This window comes from Falco rusticolus, chromosome 12, assembly GCF_015220075.1.
Source record: "Falco rusticolus isolate bFalRus1 chromosome 12, bFalRus1.pri, whole genome shotgun sequence".
Taxonomy (NCBI): Eukaryota; Metazoa; Chordata; class Aves; order Falconiformes; family Falconidae; genus Falco; species Falco rusticolus.
The window spans coordinates 15,244,229-15,264,059 of NC_051198.1; the positions used below are offsets into that span (position 1 = coordinate 15,244,229).

At 40.3% G+C, this 19,831-nt stretch overlaps 1 protein-coding gene across 7 annotated transcripts in view; it reads right to left on the reverse strand.

Moving 5' to 3' along the window:
• Window positions 1-19,831, reverse strand: part of LRFN2 (leucine rich repeat and fibronectin type III domain containing 2) — a 160,877-nt gene that overhangs the window by 46,009 nt on the left and 95,037 nt on the right. The window lies entirely within an intron of this gene.

Here is a 19,831-nt window from a genome sequence, read left to right on the forward strand (position 1 = left end):
TTAATAGCTCTAACATGAAGTGCTTGCTTTCTGCAACCACCTTATATTTTATAAACCACAGAGGGGGAACATTTACAAGCACACATTTCTCCAGCTATGTGTGGCTGTTGTTAGTAAGGTCCACCCGTATTAATGTGACTGATACTGCTTCCACAGTAACAGAAAAAAAGAACGAACTCTGGGTGAAGTGTAACAAATTCATTGCCCTTTGTACAACTTTTTCTTCAATACTGCAGCCATAGCAAGGTTGCAACCAAAAATATTTTACTACCCCTGTACCGTCATGAGGGTCACTTATGCCATTTGCTTTGTTTGAGTGCTCTGCTCTTGTTTTCACCTTTCCAAGCAGCTGAGGTTCTGTCCTACCTGCTCTGTGCTCCCCAGCCCTGGAAGCAGTCCTAGGCTGGAGGTATTCAGGAAGAGCTAAGCTAAAGAGGTGTATGCCTCTAAATGAAACTGACTCACAGGATGGTCTTAAATGTAAGAAAAGTTATGGTTGCAGTATTTAAAGAATTGGTTGTAACAGGATTCAGAACAGAGGTAAAGATAATCCATAAAAGGCAATTTTCAAGAGGGCTCGCTCTGTGAAGGCTGATTTAATCCATCCAACGGATCCCCCAGGAAATAACCCGGTATCTTCCTAGGCAGGGCAGTCTCACACAGGAAGATATTGTTCTCTTTCAGTCTTTCATTGCCAAAACTTGTGTTTATTTGTGTGCACGTGGGGAAGTTTTTCTTTATTTTTCATAATGTTCTCCCTGATCTTTCCCTGACACTAGTCATATAATTTATTTTTTTAAGTACCAACTTTACCTAGTTCCTTTACCATTCCCAAGACTGAAGCAATGTATTTATCAAAAACCCAAATTATCAATGTAGCTAGTCAGGTGCAGAGCTAAGTCAGCTTTATTTTACTTATAACCTGAACATCCTTGTATGACCAGGCTATGAGCATGGTGGAACACACAACTTTATACATCACAAACATCTATTCACTATGGGATTTTGGTAAGGGAAACTCTGACCTCACAGCAGCTTTTTTGCTGAGGTATAGGGCTATAACACTGATAGTGTCTGGCCTAACGCCCCACAGCTTTAATGCAGACAAATGTTTTCATCCTTTCATGTCTCCTAGTTTACTAAGGCATCTCATTTCCTCCATTAAAAGCAGTACTTTCCATACACTCTAAAGGAACAAATCGATACATTCATGTTCCAGCACAGTTAACCCCTGCAAGTAGTCACTTCTTCACATTTCAGGTTACTTAGGCCAAAAAAAGAACCCTGGACACTTCTATGAAGGTTTAACATCCATAATACTTGAACGACAAAAGTAACCCCAAATCTTACCAGACAAATTTCAGAAACAGCTGAAACTTTCAGCACCTTGCTTCTGTTTGACATAGTTAAACTACTAGCAAGTGCTGCTTATGTGAGGTCTTGGAATCCACGGTACAAATCCCCTTCCTAGAGTCACTTTCTTGCAGTATATAGTCATCACCTGGAAAGGGCATTGCGAGCACTAATGTAAAAGTCTATGTGCTCACATATGCGTGTGTACATGAGGAATTTCACTTTTCACGGTTGTTTTGATCCAGGAAAGTCATAATATATTTGTAATTTCTCTGCCAAAGATACGGCCCCCTGGCTGCTGGACAGTATGTGTGTCTAACAGCCTTAGTGACCCTAAAGCACTTACATCCTGGGATGTGCTTATACCTTAGTTCCTAGGAAATGCAGCAAGAGGAAACCAGGTATAAGTCTATTAGATCCCACCTCGCTTTTACTAGCACTTTGCTGAAATGGAGACATCATTATAAGCCATGTGGTTTTAAGAAATGTGCAAAATTAGTCGAGCTTTAGAGATTAATTTTGTGAGAAAATAAAACTTAGTGAACACATTCTGTGTACTTCTGAGCATCTGCCTGTCTGGCACTTCCCCACGATACATTTGGGACATTTTCATCACTTCAGATAAAATTTGAAGTGCAAAAGCCTCAGAAATATTTACTACTGACACATTTCAAGAATATAGAGTAAGTGTCATGAAAGCAGAGGAGAGAGCCTTCATTACCTTTATCAGATTTCTACAAAGGAAATAATGCATTGTGAGTCCACCTCTTATTTGGTATCAAAGAATCCACGTGGAAGAGAGATGTCATTAATATCCTGGCTACTGAAAAGGCTTTAACCTGAGTTCAGCCCTTTTAGGCAAGAGGCAGTCCACTCTGCTGTTAAGGTGCTCTGAGCTGTGCAGGTTCTCTAGTGTTTGCTAAGCAGTAAGCTCGCGCTGCAGTCCTAGTATAATTCAGGAGCACATCAGTCAGGGACACATCTCCTTTGGAAGCCAGAATTTCTACTAGTTTCACAAGAAAAGGGCATTCCAGACAGCACAGGGATGTAGATGCTGATGAGGATGCAGACCTGGGAAACTCTTCAGGGAACCTGGATGCCCTATTCCAGTTCACTTCAGTGGGCCTTGAAGGTCCATGTTCCTGAGATGTTTTTTAAAGAACCTGTGCTAGATAGTAACATCATTCTGTGAAAATAACTACACTGCTGTTAGAATGGGGGCTACTGTTTCTGCAAACGCACTGTGCAAATCTGAGTATCATTTAGTGATCTAGTCAAAAAACAAGAGTTTCCACCCGACGGGCCACTGCTCCATTATAACTAATCTCTACACCCTGACTGATCTGGCATCATGCTGCTTGAAGCTTGAACTGAAAAGCCTTCATGCAGACAGAGAACAGGGCAAAAGAAACATGCACTTAAAATTCCACTTAGCAATTGGCCTGAATTTCTGGTGCTGGAGAAGATGGAAATTTTTACTCTAGAACGATGTTTACCTTCAATGCCAAGGTCAGTTTCATTTGTATCTATCCTGAAAATCATGGTTCAATTTTTAATTCCAGAATGCTGATCGTAGTAACTAAATTAATTCAGTCCTGTAGCACGAATCCAATAGGCATGTTTGATTTACTCATTCATTAAAGATCATGCTACTTTGGGCAAATACCTACACAGAGCACATAATTTCAAAAAGAAAACTTTACATCTCAGAAACACTGGAAATATTTTGAAAGCTTCATTTAATACCTCTCCTAAAGTGGTCTTGTGATACCTGAACAATCTCACAAACAGGTTTTGTCAACACAGACTGATACATATCAGTGGGTAAAACTTCTGGCCAGCTAGGAAAAATTATCTAGTTGTAGGCAGAAATTGTGAGTGTCACATTATAACCTTAATAATCACAGCCAGATTTTGTTAACTAGTGTGATTTTACCTGTGAAAAATAGATCCAGTTCCATTATTCTACCTTCACTGATCGGAAAGCACAGGCTTTAACCATTTAATTTGTTGGGACAAAGAAACTGCTAAGCTACTTGCATGTTTTTTGAATATGCACAAAATTTAAACATGCAGACAGTTACTTGTAAGCATACAAAAACAAACTGAAGGGAAATAGGCCATTTAGAAAACCCAACTGTAGATGTTTGGTAAACAGACAAATTTAGGTAACACCACTTGATACGTGCATCTATATTTACTTCAGCTGCATGCAATGTCACTTTTCTTCAGGAGCAAGACACTGCCCCCGAATTGCCTGAGCCGACCGACGAGAAGCTGCGGGTGGAGGGTGAGAGAAACCCCAATGTGGCTGAGCAGTTACCTGGTGGCTCCTGGCCAGGGGAAGAAATAATCCATTTCCCTAGGCATGGGGGGGTGTTGCATCAACAACAGGTCTGTGTGGCCTGTTTCCTAGAGCTTTCCAGTGCAGCCACATCTGTGGAGAATGGCAATTTCCTAATGAGAGTGACACAGGAAATGCAGAACGGCATTTTCAACATCACTCATTAGAAATGCCTTGGGTTGGTTTGTTTTTTTCCCCTAGAACATTTGCAGGTCCATTTTTTTGTGTGTGTGTTTTTGTTTTGTTCATTTAATGCCCCCCAACATTTATTTTTGGTCCCTGTTTTAATGCTGTGTTCCAGTCTCCACCAGATTTCATCTACGAACTCCTGAGTCAGCTAAGCTGAACCCCTTTGCTGTTTTTACCCATCCAGTTCATTTATTTATCTGGTTCTTTACAGCAGTTCTGCATTTTGCTTTATCAGCAGAATAGAGAAGTTACCAGTTATTCTGTCTCTTGCTTATTTTGAACACATAAGGAAGCTGCAAAGGTACTAAGGAGCAGCTGTCTCACCGATATTGCCTATGGTATGAAACATAAATGTCCATCAACAGACCCTGTTGCTTTCTGCAAATACAACTGGAGGCCTGTTCTCATCATCTGAATCCAAATTCCCCTTGGTTCTGAGCCATAACAGCAAATCCTCGGGTAGCTTTTTATCCCTAGCTTACTTTAATTCTTATAAAAGCCTTTATGTATTCTTATTTCCTTCCACATCAAACGAAAAGGGGGATAACTAAAATTAGGATTCTCTTCTTTATCTGAGCTTATAACCATTTTATTTTTTTTTTTATTGATCCTGCATTTAGCCCTAGAGAAAAACCCTGTCCAATATTCTTTGGGAAGTATTCTTTATTCACAATACAGACTGCAGTTTTCCCTTCATGTACAACCTACATGCAAAGAGGCACTGGCAGGAAAAACAAGGCATACATACCAAAAGATCTTTTTCTGATGTTTCTCATAAAATAAATTGGGCACAGAAAGTCACATGCAAAGATTTGGAGATGCTTTGAAACATGTGCAAGGCAAATTGAAGTCTGCACTAAAACAAACAAACAAACAAAAAATAAATTTGTGCTGAATGTCCCAGAATAGGATTCCTACGTATGTTAGCATGGACATTTGGTAGCAGAGGTCCCCCGTTATGAGGAATATAACCCCGATGTTTTGCATTGTGGTTGGCTCATGGTTTGGTAAGAAATTAGGAGTCGTCTGAGAAGGAAACATGAGACCCCTGCTAGGCTGCTGCATGACACAACAATTCATCAGCCTAGTCAACATTTTGCTATATTTTCTTGCTTTTCAGTGAGTTTGGACAGAGCTAGATTTGTCAGTTAAGTTTCCCTTTCCAGTCATTCTCACTTTCCTTTTCCCATGCAGGAGAATAATTCATATTTCTCTGGAGGGCATTAACACTCCCATTATTTCTACTGTGTGAACAGGGGATTCTCAAAGTTGTAGACTGTGTCACACCTGGTTATACAGCTACATATTACCAAACTGCTGTGTCACTGAACAGGAAAGAGAGGCATGGCCTTTTGATAGTAAACACCTTTTCCTTCATATGAGGTTCTTGCACTCTACGGAAGAGACTACTGCTACCTCGTTTTTACAAGTAAGAAAGAAGAGGCACAATCTGCCTCAAATATCTTGCCCAAGATCATTCACCAAGTCCCTCCTGGAAACCCCAGCTCTCCCAGCTCTCATACCTTCTCTTTTGCATGGTGATGTTTCCACATGTAGGGCACGTCATACAATTTGCTGATACAAGTCTAGTGTCATGGATAGTGTTTGTGTAATTATATTGAAAGGAGAGGCTGCGGTGCCTGCATCTCTGGGGAAGAAATCTGGCCTTTAACACTAACTGCTGGGTGACTTTACCACTGTTCTGATACGTAGCCTTGGATGAGTTTCACTTAACTTTTCTTTCTCCTCTGTAAGATAAATATACCTACTGACTTCTACTTACTGTTTGTAAGGTACCTGAGGACCGTCTCTGTGTGTAAAGACAGTTTATGGGGAAGTTTGCTGTCATGGCACAGGAAAGGGGGATCATAAAGAGGCAGCTTTGTAGCCTTTTCCCTGGCCCAGTCATGGGTTCATTATCATCCCCAGGCTGGCAGTCAACAGCAGTCAGATGCCTGTGTATGGCTGACGTGACTCCAGTCCCCAGTGCCCTGTCAGCTGCCCCGAGTACCTGCAGCACAGAAGCCTCTGAAAGAAGCCTTGCCATTTTCCTGATATCTCACATTCTTCTCCTTCAATGACTTAACCGCAGCTCAGAGTCTCAGCTTTCATCAGTAATGAGTTCATGTACAGTGGAGTACATTTCTAACTCTCCTGGCTGTGGAGAAAACTCGACTAGTGCACAGGGAAACAGCACCACAAAAGCAAATGGAAGGCAAACAAAAAGCACCCCCAGCCTATTACATCATAAATAACAGTAGTACAGGTGTATCATTTCAGTCGTGCTGATGAGGCTGAAGGTTTTGAATATGAAGCCATACAAGGCACTGCTATTTTCTGCCAAACTCTGACTGGTCTGCAGAGACTTGTCCCAGGAAAGACAGAAAGTCTTCCAGGTAAAGCTAGAGGGAGGTGAGTAGAAGGCAAGATGAGGATAGCTGCTTTTCTGCTACACTTGCTATGTTTATTTATAAGGAAACAAAAGCCTTCAGTCCCCAGGGCATCTCCACATAGCACCTTTCACTGGCACTAAGTCAGCAAAAAAGAATAACCCTCTTAAAATTAAAATTAAGGGAAAATATGCTATAAAATAAAACATATAAACCCCAAATATTTCAAATATATATTCTGCTTCACTTTGCAGTTTCTGCTCACCAAGTACTCACAGAATGACAGTCTTATCAGATAAGAGTGGCCAGCTGCTATATGCTGCATTTAAATTTATATTGCAAACAACAGGCTCCATTACCCATGGATTTTCTTGTTGCATTCCTAATATTGTCTTTCTGCATGCTTTATTGTTCCTCATTTCCTTACACGCTCTTCGCTTTCTAGTGTGTGCCAACACATCCTGGTATTTGTTTCAAGCATTTTGGCTTCTTTACTTACATGCCTTTGACTAAATTTCCTTTTTTATACCTCTAAACACTTTCTGCTTATCAAACACCATCTCTAAAGCTGCTGCCTCATACACTCTTTGCTGTTGCTTTCTCCCTTTCTGTTGACCCCCCCTTCTCCTTCATCCCCTAATCATTTGATCATTGCAGTTCTTTGATGTGCGAGTCTTCCAGTTCAAGCCCAATTTAATTATGTTTTTCAGAAGACCGACCTCAATGGTCCCAATTTGTTCAAGACATTTCCTTCATTGATCCAGGGCCAGATCCCTGTACTGCCTGTTCTAAACTAGATTCCTGATATTAGAAGCAGCCATGTTTTAGCTCTCAAGGTCAGTTTGCATATATCAGCAGTTAATTGCACAGATTTATTTGCAGTGGATGCAATAGACTCTTCCCTGCCCTTAGGTCTAGGTGCATTAACACAAAATCAAGGGGAAACAATTAGAGGTATTCTCATACTACAGCAGATGTACATGCTTCGCTGTTCATAAGCATCCTCAAAGAATAGATTGCATTTTTCAGTCAATTGCAACACATCCCAAAGGTCTGTACGTTTAATTTCTGCTGGGCTGTTATGAAAACAACATCCAACACTACTGGACTTTCCCTTCTTAAATTTTCCTCCTGTTATCCACTGTTAAGGAAATAATCAGAAAGATGTTTCAGGCTTTGAGGTGGAAAGTCAAATGTATGGTTTCAAGAAAGAATAGTCCTCTAGAACATTTACAAAGCAAAACACACTTTCTTGATGGCATTCAGAGTGGGTAGAAGCTAGCTCTGTTTTAAAATACTGGTGAGATATATATAAAGAGCTCCCCTATATAAGCAAACAAACAGTTGCATTCCTCAGTAGAGAAGTACAAGATTCCTATCTGCAGTGGAAAAAGTTACAGGAAACTGAAATACAATTTTGTATCCTGGGGGGGGGGGGAAACTGCAATATTCCAGGCAAGAAAAGGGGAAAAAATGTCCATGGCGATTGCTGCTATTCATTGCTTATGTAGGGTCCGTGGTTAGTGGAGATTCAGAAGGACTAAGAGCTCAGTGGCAGCTGCACAGTGACGGCACTGTGCCAATGAGCTATGTGTATGCAATGAGCATGAGGTGTGGCAAAGATCTCTCTGAATTAGACTGAGCTAATTAAATACCGCTCTGTGCTTGACAAGATCTACAGATGCCTCAATCCACTTTGTCCAGTTCTACCCAAGGATGATATCAAACCTAAGTAGACCAGCACGAACACATTATCCTTGCTGCCAAAAGCTAACAGCCTGAATGAGGTCAGCACAACCATTATGCTTGACCCTGACTGAAGTGTGTCAAGAAATCAAGCCTCAGGATAAAAGCGGATCTGCTTCAGGACCCCAAAGCAGAAGGCTAAAACTGGGATGTGATATCTGCTAGTGTGAGAGAAGAGGTGCGGGCCTTCTGGACTTTAAAGTGAGAGGTGCTGAAATCCAGAGAGATATTGACAGTTCCTCCTTCCTCACCCTGACCATCACAAGATGTTACTTTTCATGCTGATGGAAGATTTTTTTGCTTGTGTTGAGTTTGTAATTTTAAATACAGGAGAAAAGTACCCTCACCTCCCTTATGCTATCTGTATATTTCTAACTACATGGTGTGAGAAATCACAGAAATTCCAGGATATGGATGTTCATATAAAAGAAGAGATTAACACAATCAGATAATCATGATTCAGAAATAAATAAAAAAATAACTCTTGGATTATCTGTCCTACTATCTCACAGTTCCCACTGATTTTCCCACATATGTTTAAATGACCAAGAAGCACATCTCTTACCTCAACCAAGTGACTCACAACGTAACACCTTTCAGTCTCAGAAATATTTTATAACACCCAGCCCAACCTGGTTTCCTGATTAAACTTATCTGCCCAGCACACACCCGACTCATTCTCGCACTTCGGAGTTCACTCACAGCAAGGTCTGCAAACACACGCACATCCTTGTAACAACTACTCAAAATGGGAAGAGAGAGTGTCCATCCTGTGGGGATTGGTTCCTGCTTGATATTTTCCCACTCCTGCTGCCTCCTGCTTGTTGGCTCATGAGGGATGCTTTGTCTGACTGAATTCTGGAGACTGATCTGTCCTCTCCTTTTTCTGGACTAAGTTCCAGCCTCTGTTCTCAAAACCTGTGGGAGATTTGCACAAGTGAAATGTGAGTAAGAATTTCAAGACGTTGACCTCTGAGTTGCAGACTTCTTGAAAAAGGCACCAAAAAATGGCAAACAACCTGTCCAAGGTACATCATCCTGTCAGCTGGGAGCTGCGTCACAAGAACATCTCAGTTCTCCAGTACAGAAGGACTCAGCGGTGCCTGCTGACAATAATAATTGGGATGATGAATACGTCATCTGTGGTAGGCCCTCTGCAGGGTGTCATTGCCAGGACATCAGTGAGTGTTTGACGCTTATTTGCTCAAAGAATCATCACAAATCTCTGAGTTGGCAGGAGAGCCCTCCTGTGCAGTGAAACCTCCTGCAAAAGTATTTCTTGATTTCATTCAGACAATCTTGTTTACTTTCTCTCTTTTCAATAGCTTGATTTTTCTTGGATATCTGACATGCACTGGAGTATACTCCTGCTCCCTTTCCTTTTCACCAGTAGCGAGGATGGATGCACTGTGGGTGTGCTGGATGCCAAGGAGTCTCTCATTACCTTGGTAACAGCAGTTACTAAAGTGGAGCAAATAAAAGTGAAACAATGCAGACTGAGCTAAGGGTTACGGCACTTGATCTCCTTTGCTGATAATTTAGTCTGTAACCTCTGTTTCCCTACTGTCCCCTCTGTGCTTTTTTTTTCTCCAACAACTGAAGAGGAAAATTATGTTGCCCAGTATACAGTACTGAGACTCAAAAAATAATGTTCAATGTAAGGCATTACTAACACTTTGGTGGGAACTAGGAAAAAAGCGCAATAGAGGGTGTTAAATACATGCTGGAGTTCACATGATTAATTCCATGCAAGCCACAGTTTTGCTGATGATCACCACAAGCACAGTGAACAGAAGCAGGCAGCAGACACAGCAGTTAGTGCACAGAGTGAGACCAGAAACTCCACTGGGGGCTTTGCAATGGTGGTGACATGTGGCAGGGCACAGTCCCCAGAACCCACTTGAGCAACTAACCGTAGTACACCAGAGACCTCACCTCAGGCCAGGCTCCAAAGGGAGGATGCAGCTGTGCACACCTGGGACTACAGAGGTGTGCATGGGACCTCATGGTGGGACTGGGACTAAATGGGCTCTTTGCCCACAGGTGTATGCTGCTGAAGGGTCTGTGTCACCAAGTAAGAGAAATTATGAGAAAGAGATCAACTGGATCTTCTCCAAGACTCTGCAGGTACAACAGCCTGAATCCCCAGCTGTGTTGACTGAAAGCCAGCCATCTGGAAAACAGTTTTGCAGACAAGGACCTGTAAGTCCCGGTGGATACCAAGTTGAACATGAGTCTGAAATGTTCCTTCTTGGCAAAGAACACCAACAACCTTCTTGGCTGCATTAGGCCATGTGATACCAGCAAGTTGAGGGAGATGTTCCTTCCCCTCTACTCAGCACTGGTGAGACACTTGTGGAGTGCTGGGTCCTGCCCTGGGCTCCCGAGAGCAAAAGACACATGGAAATTCTGGAGTGAGTTCAGAGAAAGGCCACAGAGATGATTAAGGGACTGGAGCATCTTTATTATGAAGAAAGGCTGAGAGAGCTGCAAATGTTCAGCCTGGAGAAGGCTCAGGGGTGATCTTATCAATGTGTACAAATACCTGATGAGATGGGATAAAGAAGATGGAGCCAGAGTCTTATCAGTGGTATCCAATGACAGGACAAGAAGAAATAGGCACAAACTGAAATCAGTAAATTTCATTTAAAAATAAGAAAAAACTTTTTTACCAGGAGCATCGTTGAACACCAGAATGGGTTTGCCAGAGAAGTTAGGGAGTCTCCATCCTAGGATATGTTCAAAACCTGACTAAATGATTTCCAGAGGTGCCTTCCAAACTCAGGTATTCTGTGGTGTAAACTGGTTGCATATTTTTATGCTACTTATAAAAGGCATTCCTGATATCAGTGCGGAGCCAGAACAGCTTCTGCCTTTGTGCTGTCTGCAACATTACCTCTCTCACACACAACTTTGAACATAACAGGAGATGAGTAACTAAACCAGTGAATGCTACAATAATGAAGTCTATTCATAAGGAAATTAATTTCTAGTGAAGATGATTCTGTAAAACTGGCTTTTATTACAGCAAATACCTCTCTCTCCAGAACACAAGCTAACAATTTCCCCCACCCACCACACTTTGTAGTCCTGGCTCAAGTACCAGGCAGAGCTGAGAGTCAGCTTTCATGGATCAATATTCCAGACACAAAGGGGGGTCAGATTGCACTGGCTGATAAACTATGGTAAAGCCATTGCTACAAATCAATCCTTTGTTAAAATGACGAAGGATGATTGCAACAAAATGATGGTTGGGGAGGCAACGGTCCTAAATGCCTTTCAATGTTATTGCCCAGTTTGGAAATCACGTTAAATTACACGAACTTTTTTTTTTAAAAATATTAAAATTCTCTTTTTTTTTTCAGTTTAGGTAAATTGTGGCAGAAAATGAAGTCATCATCTCACTTTTTCCTAAGCCTATCATAGGAGTGGGAGTGCAATGGGAGGGTGGCAGGGAGGGGAAGAAAGGAGGTTTGTGCTCATCACTCCAAGGAGGGAAAGTGAGAACAGTGATAAAATAGGCTGTTTATAGGCAGAGATAAACGAAGGGCAAGCAGTTCCAGTCTCCCTGGCTTGTCCTGACTTCCCATCTTTCCTGGTTGATGGTTCAGTGCAGGTGCTTCATTGCAGTAATGTGCCTTGCCACATGTGAATTTTCTCTGTCTAGAGGTGAAGACTAAAGATCATTTGGAATAATTCATATTAATGTCTTCCATCTTTCCAGAGAAAGTGCTGAATATAAAATGCCAATGAATACAATATAAGGAATTTCAACATATAAAGAAAACTTGCATCTTGAGAGATATAGATGCATGTCTGGCATGATGCAAAGAGCCACAGAATACAGGGATGACATGTTCAGAAAACAGACTAAACCTAACCAGATACATGGAAATACTTCCCTCAGGTATCATATCTTCCATTTGACCACAGCTCATGCTGAAGAACATGGTCAGACACTGCAATGAAAAACTATAGAGGAGAGCCACAGGGGAAACCTGCTGAAAAGTGCACTCTAAATCAGCAATGGACTTGTAGGAATACCTGTGAATTGCTTTACTACTCTCCAGCACATGAGGCCCTGAGAAAAAAAACAAGTTTTGTTGCTACCTCTGGAACTGGGTACATCATTGCTGCAGTGACATACAAGCCCTAAATATTCACAGAATGTTTCATCTCAGGTACAGAAAGCTCGTATCTCTGTGTCAAAGCCATCTTACAGCCAAAATAATTCCTCTGTCAAACTGTTCATAACCTGACAACCACAGCTATTTTGTTGATGCATGAAGGAAACCTAACTTCTCTTAATAAAGTGTCTATTGCTTAGGAGCCTTTGGTTTCTAGGAATTTACCATCCTTTAAATCCAGTAAGTGTCAGTTACTTCTTTACCAATATGATTCAGGAAGCGTCTGGAAACTGCTTCCCATATGATGCAATATACTGAAACACTACAAGCATCTCAGGGTTCAGATACACTCACACAATGCAGCTGCTTATCGAAATGCAAGCAAATGATTAATCAAAGCACAAAAACCTGGGGAAAGATGCAAAATGTCCCATCTCATTTCAGGTGCCTAATTCACTGTTTTCTAGCATTTCCAGACCACTATGCTTATACTGGTTCCTTGTAAGAAGCTGTCAATTCTTGAAGAGATTGCTGGCATGGAGAGAATATTCTTTAATGACAGGGCTGACTTTACCAAGCTGCCTTCCACTCTCTTTGTACAGAAATGAGCTGAATGAGAAGTTTAACAGAGCAAACATAGAGAAAACGCAAAGAACTGGAGACCCCTTGACTCTGGTTGTACCTCAATCACAGGTGTGCTGTAACTAGAATCAGTTAAAGTCTTCAGCATTTAACCCCTTATCATTCTACATTTAAAATAATCAGTAAAAAAATAACACGTACCGGTTATAACAGTTTAACAAAGTTTGGTCATCAGAATTAAGGTCAGATGAGATTTCCCATCTTAGTCTCCCAATCATAATGAAGTTGAAAACAGTTTTTTATTTCTGTAGTGTAAAAGGAAGGTAAAAGTTAACTATGTGGCTTTAAGAGGTTGGTTTGAAGTGGTCACATATTAATAGAACATAGAAGAATTATATGAGACTTGTAATTTTGCCTGTGGGGTTTTTCACCCTCTCATAATAGTAATTGTTTAAAATTATACTACTTCAAGAACTGATTTATTTCAGGAGATTCCTGGTATTAGGAATCCAGGAGTGATGAGATATGTATTTGGTCCTTCATAGCCACTAAAATACCCAATTTTTTGAGGTTTTCATGGAAATTTCCATGGCTGGAAATTGGAAGAAAGGCAGGAGACTGGGGATTGCTGCCAGTGGCACAGCTGGACACTTGGAGCTTCACCTTGCCATCACATCGCGCACTGGCTGCTGAAAACTGCAGTCAGAGCATATTTCGCTAAGGAGACAGCACATCATTGGTACATAGTCTTTAAATTACAGAGTATAATTTCGCAGATGGATCCAGGGACGTTTTAACAGAACTATTATTATTTTTTTTAAGTAGGACAGATTGGAATAAAAAACCAAAACAAAAATGAAATATATATAGCAATGACTAACTGTCTACAAATAGTTGAAACATCTGACTGTTAAAGATGAAAAAGAATTGTTTAACACATTGCAGAGGTATATAAATCATCAGAATTTAGTGTGTATAAAACAGCTGAAGATGAATAGGAAAGATGATCTTGTCACACAGAGGGAATTAAATTAACTGCTTTGTCACAGACAACTGCTATTTGTCCTTTGGAAAGTCTCTTAATATTCTTCTCTGTGAATTCTCTCCTTACAATGAAAGCAATGACTTTCACTTACTGTTTTTTAGTCCTGTCACCATATTTGAAAGCAGTTTGGGCTGAATTTTTTTTTCTGTGCATTCACATAATATATGGAAATTATATACCCAATTGCTTTGGGGGCCTCTCAGCACTGCCCTAATTAAATAATTATACTAGTACAAAAAATGTTAAATGTCATATTCTACCTATTCAAATTATATTATGTACTTAGTTCTATAATGTATATAATAAATTACTGTTTTCAAAGGATAATTTAATCTGAATATTAGCAGCCTCATTAAAGGCAAAGGCTACAATTTCAAAGAAACTTAGTGGTTTAGGAACTGCAGACATGTTTCCAAAAACAACTAAGGCACCTACAGGCTCTGGGTATCATTGAGAACCATTGGGAATCTCACTTTTGGGGAACTAAGTAATTTATGACATTTTTATTTAGGTATGAAACACAGTTAAGGACTTCTGAAATTTTGATCCCAGAATTCTTGACTGTGAAATAGCCTCCCAGGAAAGCAATGGGAGTTGCATTGCTAAAAAAACATATTTAAATGGTCTGGACACAGCACTGAAAATTTATCACAAGGAAAATCCTGGACCAATGAACAGAGACCCTATGCTATATGAAGGATAAGACACTATAAATCTAACAGATCTTCTTTTGAAGATCTTTCTCTTCAGTAAGTCTTTTGTAAAGCAATATTTTTTTCCTAATGGCAAAACTAACTGAAGAACCTTTTTTCAGTACAGCCTTACACTCACTCTGTTAATTCACTGGAGGATAAAGCTCCTTTATTAATATACTTTACACTCTCTCACACATATCAAATAATATGTCAAAAGGTAAGAAAGGAAAGCAAAGAACTTGGGTGACATTTGTTGACATTTCCAACACAGAGGAAACAAACAAGGTACGCCATTGCTGAATGTTAAAAAGACCGTGGAGAGTGAGTTTCCCCTCATCAATACGGCCCTCGGGGCACTTTTAACACAGTCTGATATCGTGTTCCCTAGCAGGAGGCATTCCTGCCACACTAGGAGACAGGGATGGCTCCTTTCAGCTCTTTGAAGACCTCAGTAAAAAGGTCACCAGATCTTTTTCTTTAATTTACATTTTTAAAAGATCAAGGTCACTTTTAAAAGAGAATAATCCTAACATTATAGAATCAAGATGCTCAGCCTGCATCTTAACAAAACATCAGCTCCAAACAGAAAGCAAAATCAAAATACAAACATTTTCATTTTTTTATTTAAAATTTAAAAAGAGATCGAAGGTTCTTTATTTTTCTTCTTTCGTTTTCTGAAATCATGTTAAGATCCCTTTAGAGGCTGCAACCGAGAAACATCAAAAACCTTAATGTGGCCTGGGGGTGGCTCACTACAAAGCCATGTGCTAATAATACCTTACATTTATAGCTCTTTTCATCCAGAAGAACTGGATCCCCAGGCAGTGTAGATGCTGTGTGTGCCAGTATAATATCTTTGAGTCCTGTCACTGACATGTGGTTGTTCCTGTGGGGACCCAACACCCAGCCCCCCAGATGCCCTGTATCTTTGGAGCTGGGAGAGCACCCTGTGTTACAGAAACTGTATGGAGAACTGCAGTAGAGGAAAAAGCAAAGAGATGAGCTGGAACTTGCTAGAAGATGGAAGCTGTGAGCCCTACCCTTACAGAAGGTGTCTTGGGCTCACCTACAGCCACACTGCTGCAAGAGGCACCCAGGAACCTTTTGGAGACTGGCTCTGCCCTGATGCTTTGGGGGCTCCAGCCTGACAGCACCCCTCCTGACATGGCACCCCTCTCCCTGCAAGGCTTCCCGTGTGAGGAGGAACAAGCCTCTGACCAGATCTGATCAACAATCTCAAAACAATAGCACAAGCCACATAATTCATGTGGAAAATCAAATTGCTTTTTTTTTGTAACAAATATGAACCTCGTGTTTCCATTATCTTAGCTTTACAGAGCACCAGCTCATCGGGCAGGAAAAGCTGATACGATGAAATCTAATAATAAAACACCAGGATTACACTGAATTCATTTTTACCACCTGCTAACTTTTGAATTTGTATTAACTTAATGTTTGGCATTTTACAGGTAAATGTCTTTCACTGTACACATTTTAAAAATGGTGAAGGAAAATGTGATGTACTAATGTATCTCAGGTAAAAGATAAACGCATTTTCTCTATATGTAGGAAGCTGCCCTTATATCTATGTCCAAATACTGAACTGCTCTGCAGTGATGCGCATCAGCACGACCAAATAAAAAGTCAACAGAGCAGTGCTGATTTACATCTGATGTGTCTATTTCTAGAGCTTTACTACAACAGTAATAAAATAATGATTAATAATGATCACAGCTCGTATTATTTAGTGGCAGTAATCATGGAATATCTCAAAGCATTTGTAAGCTATTTGCACAGGGAATTGCAACCACAGTTATGTACAGACATACAAGAATCACATCTGTTATTTAAACATTCCATTGTATATCTTATAGGCCTAAGATCAAACACTGATTTAATCCTGTCAGCTTTACCACCTACACTTTCATGCTATGATTTTTCAAGTGTTTATCTATCATAACAATCCCTATATTTAAGATCATAGAAGCAATGCCCTTTTTCAGCCTTTATGAAAATAATATTACCATCACTGGTACTGCTTTTATTAAAACTTTTCCTCATTTATCACTGTACTATGGCTCATGCAAATGTTTGAATTGCTCATTTTTAGGTTTAACAAACACTATCTACAACCCATAGCTTTATATTTTGGATATTAAAAAAAAAAAGAGAATTTAAACTGCTGAAAAAAAATTGTCAAGCATACTTTCCTGTCATCTTCCCAAGTAAGCTGGAATGCTGGCACTCATTCTATAGCTCTAGTGTCATTTACATTTTTAATAAAGTAGCTTATTTACTGAAGTATACTCTTCCCCTTGCAGTTCTATGTCTAGTTGTACAAATCCTGTGTGTGCCAGATTTCACAGGTGAACATTCCTTTTCTGTGTATGTTCATAACCTGAAACTTCTAGTCCATTTGCCTCAACAGGTATAGATCCCTGCCCCCTAACTACGCACTGCAGAATTCAGTCCAAAATTCAGCCTTATGCAAAGTCCAAGGAAACTTTCAACTAATGAAGGCAACCAACTCGCAGCTAGGTGGTGTGGAGAAAATAGGGCATGACTGTCACTCACCATTAATGCTATTTACCAGCGTCTCTATCGCTGCGCAGCAGAATACCTCACAAAGCCTCCCTCTTAGGTGGAGCCAGCTAAGTCTGTAACTCTCTGTGAGCACTGGATGACAAAATGCACCCAAAAGACAAGCCGTTGCCAGGTTTGGTTCCTGCAGTTACTTTGATCAATTCTATTTGATATGGGCTTTCACGTCCATAAGCCACCTAGCATGAAAGCACATAATCTCAGATATGACTTTATAGCTTTTTAAAGAAAGGAGGACATGGTAAATACAGAGAGGTGTGAGCTGTAACTGACTCCTTTTGAACCTGCACTCACTGCGAGAGCTTTGCTGGCTTATTTCAGGGTTTGGCAGCGGTCTCTGACATGGACAGTGCCACGTTTCTAGTGGTCATGGTGGGGACAAGGGGACAGGAAAACACCCTGTCCTCTCCCCAGACAAACTGGACATTGTCACCACACTTATCAGTACGTTAGGACCAACATTGCTCCCTGTTATTGCTGTCTGGCAGCAGGGCAGACACCAGTCCCACGGCAGTGTCTCACAGTAGCTGCCATCTCTCCGCAGCTCTAATCTCCAGCACACCAGATATCTGTCTAAAATGCATCGCCTCCCCAGGTTCTCACTTTTGTAAATTGTCTCTTCATTCCTCCCCTAATAGACCTGCAGCTACATTTTCATTTGTCCTTATACGTCACCAGTATTGATTCTGACTGACTGATGTATTTTAACTTCTCAAAAATTAATATTTGTGGTTTGGTTTCATATTAATGAACAACAGGCCATTAATGATGCTGTTGTTATTCTTATTATTTATTAATTTATTCATTCATTTATTAATTAATTTATTTATTTTATGAGTTTTCACCTTATGCAAAGATTGGTCAGCTCTGTTCCTGCAGTTTTAAATAGCAAGTAACTGTCTGAGGGGAAGAACCATGACACTTTTAATGAAAATAATCATTTGTTTATCAGTTTTCAGTAGTTGGGTGAAAGGTTTTCCATTACATTTTATTCCGAATCCAACTTCTGGTGTGGTTTTGTTTAAATCTCTGGTTTCTCTTTCTCTTTTTTCTCCCCACCCATCCTATTTTCAAGTGCCAATAATGGGGAGTGTTGCTAATGCAGATGGAAGACTGGAATTCATGTTCAGAACAAAAATATTCTCTCATCTTTCCCCCAGCTCATTCACTCAAATCAACTGCATATCTAGAAACTAAACAATTTGGTTTATTATTATCACCAGGTGAAACTCCACTTGGCTTTAATTTATGCAACTCCATCTAACTCCTGGGACATTTTTGAGGAAGTCAGGTTGAGCATATGGTACATCTAAGGTCACTCTCAGGTGTCAGTGGAATGAGATGGGCTTTTCATCATACTTCAAAACTGAATTATCATCTGGAGGTGTTTATCTTCATCCTCTGACAACAGACATAGGCTCAAATGACTACTATGCTTCCAGAAGTTAGACAGGGTGAATCCAGACCTGACTGTTTTGTCCAAGTACAGGGAAGTAAAAGGCGAACAGGCATCTCCCCAGGATATACATGTTTTGTTTTATTCTTGCAACAGCAACACTAATGTTGGCTTTCTAACTGCCTCACCTTCCATCCTAAAAAGCTGCATGTCCATATGCCAGTTCTAAGTGCAGAAGTTGAAATGAATTTTAATTTGATGGGTTTATACCATTGCCTGCAGCTTTACTAGGAGTGGCTTTCTGCTTCAGGGATCTTAGTGAGCAGAGAAAGCAGCTGCAGGACAGTGTTCTAGTACAAAAACAGCTTTGCAGAACTTCCTTCTGTAGCTCCCTGAATATAATTGACTGACCTTGAGAAAAGAAGCGGGAGGTGTGTATATTTGACTTAAGTACTAAGAGGTAGGAACTGGCCAGTAACTCCTTCAAGAGTCCACTGAAAAGCAACAGAAATTCAACATCAGAAGAGCTCTGACCTTTACATTTAAGTCTCCTGAAGTTGCTAGGGAAAAGAACTGTGGGTTCTCTGTAATGTTAGCCCACAGTACTGTCCACTTCAGATGCAAAGGGATCCTCTATCCCCTACTGGAGATAAAACAAGTAGAAAAAGGCCAAATCCTTCACAAATGACTCTACTCTTCCCAAGAGGATGAGCAAATGTCAGCCAGCTGCCCTGAAGTACAATCTTTATCCATTAAAATAAATGTTAGTACATTATCACTTAAGTGTAGTATGGGATGAGGTACGGAATTTGTTCCAGCAGTGAGGTTTATAATCTTTGGGCTAGATTCATTCAAGTAGCTCTGGAGGTCTCAAATTATCTATTCCACTGATCTGCAGGAATTAATATACCTTTGAAGGGATTTAGTTCCAGGGACATTACCTGCAAGAAGCAAATCAGGTTTTCTGTAGTAAATATTTTGCTAGTGAAAGCCTGACAATCTGAACAGTACTTCATAAAAACTTTGTGAATTGTTGATTAAATACATTTCCTGGTCATTTTTGGGTATTATTCACTTCTAGTCACACTGCACAGTTTTGAGATTGCATGTACAGGAGTAGAGGCTGCAGGTAAATTCTGGGACTCCTTGGATTAAATATATTTATTCATAGTTACTCACACAACGAGAATCTAGGAGAGCTGTAATGATAACACTCAACAAAGAGTGAAACAGATTTCATTTTCTTCTTCTTTCCCCTCCTGACACTACATTTCACAAGATGGTTATGCTCCTCTCCCAACAGCATTGTCAAAACACTGTTACGTGCAGCACAATGACATAATGACATATGCAAGGTTAATTT